The sequence below is a fragment of the Numida meleagris genome, chromosome 4 (genome assembly GCF_002078875.1).
Source record: "Numida meleagris isolate 19003 breed g44 Domestic line chromosome 4, NumMel1.0, whole genome shotgun sequence".
Lineage (NCBI taxonomy): Eukaryota > Metazoa > Chordata > Aves > Galliformes > Numididae > Numida > Numida meleagris.
Window position 1 is genome coordinate 48,350,731 of NC_034412.1, and position 9,869 is coordinate 48,360,599.

Consider the following 9,869-nt stretch of genomic DNA (forward strand, 5'->3'; position numbering starts at 1 on the left):
CGCCGCGGGGTGGGGGTCGCGGGCGGGCAGTGTTCGGAGCCGCGGCCCTGCCCGGTTCGGCGGCGCGCCGGGCAGCGGACGGGTGTAGCTGGGGAGCGCTCATCGCTCGCACAGCCGCGCCGCTGGGCGCCGAGCGTCCCGCCAGAAGCTAGAGCGTGCCTTAGGGATGCCCCCGTCGTCCCTCTCCTGCTGCCCCCGTAGTTGCCAAGGGTGAGCCAAGCAGCGGGGTTGTGTGAGGGGAGGTGGAGGGTCGGAGGGTCTACGAGAAGGGCGTGGGAAGCTGTGGGATGGGCGGCAGTGGCGAGGTGCAGGCACGGTGGGGCTGGAGGGGACCGGAGCCACCCAATGTGCTTCAGGGGGTCAAGAGAGGAGAGCTGCGGGGTGAGGGCTGTGCCAGCCTCGCCAGGTGACTGCCAGCAGCCCCTGACAGCTGGGTTGAGGCAGGAGGTGATGTGCACTCCCACGGGGAGAGCTAGTGTGGGACTGCTGGTGCCTCTTGGACGGAATGTGCCTGGAGGAGACTGGTCAAGATTACTGCAGTCCTGGAAAAGTCCTTACAGTTTACAGTCATTATTTTAAAAGTGATCTCTTATGATGCGTTGGCTAATGATCTCGGTTCTCTGTAGTGGGCTGCTCTGGATAGTTGTCAATGGGCAGCGAGCTAACAAAATTTTTGCTGTTGAACAATGGAAATGACTTTGGACTTCAGCAGATGCTCTGTCTTCTGAAGCTGTTACATTTTGCTGTATCGTGGCAGTTACTGCTGAGATAATGGGCCATCGTGGTTTTTTTTCTTGAGATATACAGTTTATTAAGTGGTGAAGTTCCTGTAATCTGTTTTTTTCAGGCACAACATGAGCTTCTCTGTAGGGAGGACTCTTCAGGAATTTTATTTGCAAACCTCCTGAGAAAACGTCAAGAAATAAACATTTTGCGTCAAAACCGGTTGAATTACTCATCCTGCACAGGAAAGAGAGTGGACTTGCTGACAAGCGTCCTCTGGGGGAGTGTGAATGGTGTGGCACTGCCAGGCAGAGCAGTGCCTGTACTGGGGTCACTGCGTTGATGTGTGCAAGTGCTGTAAGGACCCCGTGCCCCTTCTCACAGGTTGACCACTGGGTACCAGTGAGCTGAAGCCCCATCTCTAGCTCTGTTGATGTGCTGGGCCTGATTTGGGAAGCTCTTCTGGTTTGTCCACGTGGCAGTGAAGGAGTTGGAAGAATTCTGGCAGCCCAGTCCCTGATAAAGCAGCTCTCTGTCCTGGTCACCTCCCTCCTGTCTGGAGGCGGAGGCATTCGTGATAGCCACCTCAGGAAGTAATTTGGTCTTTGCTGGGAACAAATATAATTCTCCCAAGCAAACACTGTCAAAGATAATATCTAAACAGAATACACGGTTCGTTAGCTAGACCAACTATTTACTTTCATCGTGATGTACTCGAGAGTGAGGAACACACTGTATCATCGTTTTCTAGGAGATGACAGTATTGTTAGTACACACGCGCTTTGGTTCACTCTCTCCTCAGCAGCCTCTCAGGCAGTGGGTCCCAGAGAAGCCTTAGCACCACACACGCTTCAAGGCCAGCAGATCCACAGCTGCTGGGCAGGAACACAGTGCACAGTGTGTGTTGGCATGGGGGCTGCTGTGCTGCACCTGGAACACACTGTGTGTGCCTTGGTACAGTTTCACCTCTCTGCTGCTCAGGGTGTAGTAAGGGCTGGTTCCGTGAGATGTAGGGCTGTGCAGATGCATGTGTTTGCTCTGCTGTTAGCTGCTGGAAAGTTTGTTAAACTGGAGATGACAAAGTAATTCTTCTTCCCTTACATCACCCTCCTTTGCTTGTGAAGGTCTGCCTAGCAGTATTTCAACTTCTCACAGCTAACCTTGGGTAGCACCGTCCCCAGTCTGCGCTGTGAGCCCAGGCACGGCTGAGAGCACAATTTTAATAACTGCCAGGCATTAAAGAAACAAAGATGAACAAAGAGCTACGTTGTGCTTTTTATCTTCATAGCCATGAATCTTTTCCTGCTTACGGCAGCAAACAGGGATGGGATAAACTGTAATACCGAAGATTTTGTAGCAGTTTATAACTATGTACCTTTTTTATATATAAAAAAGTACATTCTGTCTTCAAATATTGCTTTTTTTTTTTTCCTACCAATCTTAAAAGATTTGAGTGATCTTTCTGAGAAGCAAGATGACTTGAGGTACCGAGCTTCCAAAGGAAAAGTGAAAGTGGAGAAGTGGCTATTTAGGAAGGAAATGAGAACATAGGTAATAACAGTAATGCAGAAAGATGGAGATAAGGCTTTTTATCCTTCCCTTTCTGGTAGAAGACTACCACGGATGGATAAATTCACTGCTATTGAAGGTGTGTTCATAACTTGGGGAAACAACACACTTTTCCAGATACTCAGCCTGTAGAGCTCTGTTTTTGCAGGATGTCATTCAGGGATTAAATGCTTGTGGGATTCAGGGGGAGGCTGAGAAAATACCTTACAGCTTCTTTGTAGCTGTAAGAAAAGATTAGACAAAATCTTGGTTAGGTTATCACATACATGTTGTGGAGTCTTCTGAATGTTTTCTGTTTATGCTCTTCTGAATCAAGGACAATGGTTATGGAGCCAGCAGGAGACAAGTGAGGCTATTCACTGCAAGAAGATTGCTGTAGGGAGCCCAGCTATGGTGCTTGCTGGTCCTGAGTGAGATACGTTGCTAATGATCAGCCTCAGAGGTACAGCCTTACAAACTGGTATTGCCAAGGAGCGAATAGGAGTGGGAATGCAGTAAGCAGAGCCAGTGGGCTGGAAAGGTAAAGAAAGATTCAATGCTGAGAAGGTGAAAGCAGCGTATCTGAAAGGAGCTTAGTGTAAATTTAGTGTAGGTCAACTTTAACTCACAACATCTGACCAGTTACAAAGAGTTAAAATGACCACATCGGTATCAAGATGCTTTCAATTAATTATGTAATTAAGATTTTATTTATTTATTTAAGATCTGCTTAGCCTCCTCAAGGCAATGCTTGAAGTACAACTTTGCGTGCTTGTGGATTATGTGACAGCAGTGTAATTAGCAGTCTCCTGCTTCTTCTAATCTTTGTTGGACTGCTGCAGGAAGGTCATAGAAATTGCCCTGTTTGTTTGCCCATAGGAAGGAGAGATAGTGGGAAGGTGGTCCAGCATGTTTTATCATCCGTAGCTCAGGAAGCTCGTAAAAGAAGTGATGGAAGTATGCGGCTGACTTTGCAGGGATCAGAAATGTGATGAGATAGTAAAAACCATGAAATAAATTCTGTATTCTGAATTCTTCTCAAGTGCAGGGAGGAAAACTTCCTGAACCCTCAGCATGTGCTGCATAGCTTGGTATTCGGGAGCTGAGTGCCTCATGTTTGGAACCCTGCAGCATTCCCCAGCGGCTGCTAGCCCATAGCTGCTGCATCCGGGACGCTGGTGGGCTTCCAGAAGAGACTGCGGCTGTCACCAGCCACTAGGGCTACCATGCTACAGTTCTCATGTGGCTGCCCGAAAGTGCAGGATTTATGATGTGGAGGAGGAGGAGTTAGGAAAATAAGACAAGAAAAGCAAATGGAATTTTTCTGAGTTTTCTCATGACACTCCTTCTACCCTCACTTTAAAGGCCGCTAATATCCTGTGTGCCTTAGCTGGATTGTCACTGAGGACTTAATGACAAGTTGCAGACTGAACTTGAAGTGTTATTGTGGTTTAAATTAGATTCTTTGCAGTGGAAGTCCCGGCGGAAATTCGTTGCTCTCCCTTAAGGAATAACAGCAAATGCGCTTAGAAGAGAAACGAGAATTGGGGAATTTGATGTCATTACTGGAGGGAATGCAGGAGCAGAGCCTGGAATCAGATGATAAATCTAATGCAACGGGAGGAGTTGTGTTCAGCTGTGATGGGATTCCAGCATAAGATTAGAAATCCAAGTGGTGAGTCCATGGTGCACCATGACGAGCAGATGGTCTCCCCTCAATTGCTTGCTGTGGTCAGCTGCACTTCAGTCAGTGTATTATTTACTGCTTTGCTTTCCTATAGTTGCGTGAGACCTGAGACAGAGAGCACCAGGTCGGCTTTCACCAATTTTGGTGTGGAAATTTTGCATAGGGAGGCAGTGAGCTTGCTGTAGCCTAAGTGCTGCTGTTCTAGCAAGTGAGCATCACTCCCTCCTTTCCCATTTATCACAGCAGTCTTTAGTATTGTTAGTGACAGTAATAGGCAAAATGTTTTGAGATATTAAATGTTAATTTTTTTTAATGTGTGCTTTCATCTAAATTGGCTTTGAAAAAGCTTGTAAAGTCTGTCACCCTTGGGAGAGTGTAAAAAGCCCAATCTCTGCCTTACTAAAAATGAAGTCTTTTGTCAAATGCTTCCAGTTATGTTACAGAATAAATGACCACAAAGTAGTTTCTTGAATAATGTGAAGAAATGAAGAAAGCCCTACATAGTTTCTACAACTTGGGTATACATACACAGATTGTATTAAAACTTTCTTGAGCTTTTTTTGTCATTGAAATCACTACTAATAAGTTAAGTAAACAACTCATTATCTCAAGTTTCCTAATTATGTAGAAAGCTACTCTTCTGCAGGGAGCAGTTTAGCACCATTTAATATGTATGTGACAAGATGCCTATTGTCCTATTCTAGCCGCAAGTATTACCATTTGTGACTAATGTAAATGAAGTAACAGCTGAAAAATAGCAGATGCTAAGGCTGGTGTTTGCTTTTTAAGAATCCCGTTGCTGGAAAAGAGTTCTGGTTAGTCCAGGAACCTTTGGCAGCATCTTAGTGGCCACACAATGGGATGTTAAAAATAGTGTGCTATAAAGTCCTTACTTTAAAAGATGTGAAAATCTAGTGAAAATCAGTTCTGTCTTTATTGTAAAGATACTGAATCAGGAGATGGTGCCTGAGCTGAAGCAGTGGAAATTCTGCTCTTAGTAAGTTCAGCTATCAGACAGGGCCCAGTGGGTCATTAGGGTGTTAGCCTGGAGAGAAGCATACCATGTGCAGAAGTGTGGGGGGTGTTTCATCACGTGGCCGAGCAGCGTGCACCTTCCCTCATCCAAGCTCTGTGGAGTTAAAATTGCTTGTACTGAGCTGGCATTCCCTAATGAAAAATGACAGTATCTTTGTCCTATTTTTGTCAGATATTAAATCAGCATTACGGGAGACTGCCAAGTGGAAATAGGGCAGGATAAGCTGTTAAGTTAATAGGTTTGACTTCTACCTTGGAGGGGGGGTGGATGCTTTTTACAGAAAATAGGCCAAATAAACTAAGAGAAGGATTCCAAGTCTGGAAGCAGTTACATTTGATTACTAGATTTCCTCTGTAAGTTTGGAAAAAAAGTCTGCTGTGAACGATTAGCTTAAAAATAGAAAAGTGCTGCTTAAAAGGCCGCCTCCTCCATCAGCTTTCTTTAATCATTTTGTGAATTAAAGGGAATTTATCCTGCGTGAATCTGCCTTTAACAGCCCACCTCCGCCCTGCAGTGCTCTAGATTTAGGCACTGTTTTGGCGAGTGAGGTATTTTCCTCTTGTGATTAATAGCAACACCAAGGCAGTGCATTCGGAAAGCACGGTGCAGGCCAGCAAACTGGAGCAGTACACAGCCAGCAATGTGCATCTTGGCAACCTGTGATGCTGTTCAGGCTTGGATGTCAGGGCATTCTGGTCTTTCAGCCAATGCAGGTTTTCAGGGAAAAACTATAGAAGTCAGGATAGGTTTCTGAAAAGTTAAATCAGACGTTAGGCTTGTGCTTAACAGTGGGTTTCTGGATTGGGTTTTTCTGGTTTAATTGTAGTATCCTTCTTGAAAGACCTGTGCACCTTTCTGAAGGGATGTCTTATTAATAATAATCACAAACCAGCTAGAGGAGAAGGGTGATGTTTGTAGTCAGTCTTCATTTTTGAGTGATGATCATTATTATGTTCTTCCAATATGTGGTTAAAGGGTTTTGAAATGTTTGTTTAATCATTTGATATCTCATTAGAATTGGTAGGTCTGAAATTTGAAAAGTCAAACTCTTTGCTTGCTGCAAGCTGTTGATGGAATAGGCTGGTGCTTTCCTAGAGATGCACTTCATAGCATTTCTATTTTCTGAAAACCCATGGAGTTCCCATTTAATTCACCTGTAGGAGAAACAATATTATCCTTACCTGGCTAGATAGATGCTTAACGCAGAAAACAAAACAGGCTACTTTCTGTAATGAAGAAATGATACTTTTAGAAAGGATTGTATTAAGCAGCCATACCTGGGGAAAGGAATGCTGTGGCTTCTCACTGCCACTATTAAGGACAGAAAAATATTACAGTCCCTACTCAGCTGCCATTTTCATTTCTTTCATTTTCTAACTTCTGTTGCTGCAGGCTAGTAGGCATTTTGTCATTTTGAAGGCTTTTTCTTCTCCACACATAAGCATACTTTCTTGCAACTTACAAAGCACAAGAGTTTTTTTTCCATATTATAATATTATATTTGTTTCAAGTTCCTCTCTTACTACCTTTTCTTGAATCCTTCATTCCAATCACTGACTCCAGTGACATTTTTCAGTATTGCTTTAGCTTTCTAAGCTGCAGCTTATTTTCTTCTGATTTCCTCGTGGAATGCTAGGTTGCAAAGAGCAGCAGCCAGTGCTGGTGCGTGGTATGCCTCTGAGCAGCAGGAGGGGGTTGAAGGAAGGTATAAGGTAAAGTCAGTATGCTGGTTTATATGCTGTTTACGTTTGGAAAACTTTCTTTACAGCTGAAGGTCTCAAAATATAACTGTTAGTGAAATTAAAGCATGAGCAGATGGTGCTCTGCCCACAAATTTTCTTACTTGTTTTGTTGTCTTAAAAAAATTGGCAATGAAAATGGCTTAGCAATAACTGTTCTGACTTAATACTGATTATTTTAATAAGGCAGACAGCATTATAGTGTGTTTTAGAAAAAAAGTGCAATATTTTGAATGAAATGGAATATAGTTTTTTCATAGTTGAACATTTTTGTCAGCACTTCAGGATTAAAAATTGCTTTGTTTTTAACCTGTCATAAAAGGTTTCCCTTTGAAAGATGACTGAAAAACAATGAATAGCATTTCAATAAGGTTGAAGCATAGCAGGATTCCATTTTGTTGCTCATTTCCTGCCTTTATGGATTTGAGATATTTAAGCAGTGCCTTTATTTTGAGCTAGTTAATAAGAATTCTAGCAGTGTCAATCAAAGAGGTATTTATTGTTTTATTTTGTTAATTTGTTGTAGAAAATGCATCATCTAATAACATCTGAAATTAAAACAAGAAAGAAGCCAAGCTACCTCTTACAAGTATATGGGATGGTAATGCCATGAGTTTTCTATTCTTCCTGTCACTGAAGGCATAACAAAAAAGACAATATTGAGATAATATGTTCTTCAGAGAAAATAAATTGTTCTATGCATGCTTTAGTCTTGGAACGTAATTTACTACACATGCACTTAAATGAGGCCTTGAAGTTAGCTCTTCAAGGCTTGTATATGTGTCCTTTATAAGCAATGCATGTGTCAATGTGCATTTATCATGCATCTTAGATTGCTTCACCTGCTAAGCATCTGGTAATCCATCTCCCCAGTGTTATTCTAATATGCCAAAGCCCTCTGAAATGCTTTAAGCAGCAGCTATGAAATATGTTGTTGTTTTTTCTCACTTCTTCCTTCTATTCCGCCTTTATTTTCTTCCCCTCTATGAAAGATCATCAACCTGGGCAGAACCAAGATCTTCGCTAGTGCTTAGCTTAAACTCAGTGGTCTGCCAAGGTGGAAAAGGGTGGTGGTCTTGGGGATTTTGATTTTGCTTGTTATTTGTTTCTTCTAAGGGAAGAACAGCTTTTAGTGGTTGTTTGTAAGTGTATTCTAGCTGTGGACGTGCAGACTTCTCATCGGAAAGTGTTTAGCCAGCAATTCTCAAGACAAAAGAATAGAGTGTGGGTTTCCTGTGCCGCACCTGGTACTAAAGAGGCAGAAGAATCCCCTACTGCCTCTTGTAACCCTTTTTGTGGACCATCTGCTCCAAATGCTGATATTTCTCCCTGGATCTCTGAAGTAAGGCTGAGTGACCTAGAGCTGAAGCCTCCTTGCATCTTCTTTCCCTCTCTGTTTTCTGATGCAAAATGTTTGTCTTGAAGACTTGCTTGTTTTTCAGCACTGTTACAGAGTTTAAGAGAGGTTGGGCTGAGGAAGACCATTGATTTGAGAGCAAGGCCATGAAGCTGATTGGGTGCAGTGGTGAGCTCCTCCTGGCAACGTATGATGAAACACTTGAGAAAGAATCCAAAATGGTAATACCACAGCCATTTTCTGGCATGGAGATACAAAGGGGCCAAGATACAGAGTCATTATCTTAATGAGCAGACTTGCCTTTTCCATGGGTAGCCAGTCAGTCAGTCACCTCTCAGGTGGCTGCCAGATTCTCCTCCTGTTGTTATCTTCTACCAAGACTTGTGATGACAGGGGAGCTGTCAAGCTGTTTTGATAAAAGGGAGCAGACTGCCAGGATAGTTCATGTAGCCTTTAATCTTTGTGTATGCCTGAGGGGCCTTGGGAAAAGGAAGATGGCAGGGAGCAGACTGGATTAATTTTTCTGGATGAAATGGATATGTCCTAGGGGTTGGCCTACTTTAAAATAATTAGAATTCTTTGAAATGTGCTGTCCTTGAGCACGTTTTCTGTCCTGCGTCCCCTTTCTCTGATTCCACTATGCCCGTGCATTGTGGTTGGAACTTGTGAGAGATGTTTTCTGCATCTTTGGGAGGTGGTTATTTTGAGGATATTTTCCAACAGTGCGTATGTCTAAACCCAAGCTGACTTGACTATATGTGTGTGGTAGAATGCACATCGAGACACATGTAGTCAGATGTACTTAGTTACTGTAAGCTAAACAGCCTCTCCCTTCTCAGCACAACACTAAGGGATCTTTGCATAATTTTATATTTACAGAAATTGAAAAGCTATCTTTTTGCCATAAAAATTAACTTTCTAAAAACAGTTCTGTGTGATCACATTGGGTGACTAAGGTATGATGGGATCTGCTCTAGGAAGCTTGATATTGATTGCTGATTGACTGCAGTCAGCACAAGTCTGCATTACTGTAATGAGATGCATTGACTTTTGCAAGTTCACCTTCATATTCACTCTCATCGTCAGATTACACTTTTTTTTTCCCCTAGTCAATTTTATTTTCCTTGTTGATTCTTTATTGGGATGTAGCGATTTAATTAGGCTTATTCTTATGACCCACAGCATGAAGTCAGCTCTTCAAGGCTTGTTTGTATGTCCTTTGTAAGCCGTACAGCAACTTAACAGTTTTATAGGGTTGCAGTGTAAGATGTTAAGTGAAATGAGTAACTGAAAGTTAGGAAGAAAGACAAATGGTTAGAATACCTCTCCTGATTTTATCCTCAGTAATAGCTTGGACAGTCTATCTTCTAATGGGTTTTTCACAGGGTATAAAATGCTAATGTTTTTATGGAAAAAAAACCTATTCCTTTATTAACTCTGCAACTCGGGTCTAGGATTACAGAAGTCTTTACAGTCTTAGATGCTAAGCACCAAAGTTCCCACCAATAGACTTGGCCTGTTAACGTAACTGCAAAGGAGAGATGACCTGAGCAGGTTTTTGAACAGGTTTCATCTTGCATGATATTTGCAAGACTTCAGAATTTAGCCTACTAAGAACTTGTCAAAATATAGTTTGCACTTTAATCCCAGCAATCCTGATTTTCAGAAATGATTCGCAGCTGTTAATTTCTAAGAAACAGAACTCTTATCTATTAATTTGGTTTATCTAACAGCCATAATTTACTTTTTAATATTACTGAAGGCATAATGTTCCAAACA

At 42.5% G+C, this 9,869-nt stretch overlaps 1 long non-coding RNA gene across 1 annotated transcript; it reads left to right on the top strand.

Moving 5' to 3' along the window:
- On the top strand, positions 24–3,070 carry LOC110398063. Its single transcript, XR_002438175.1, has 2 exons — positions 24–210; positions 848–3,070. It is a non-coding gene; the product is annotated as an uncharacterized LOC110398063 (long non-coding RNA).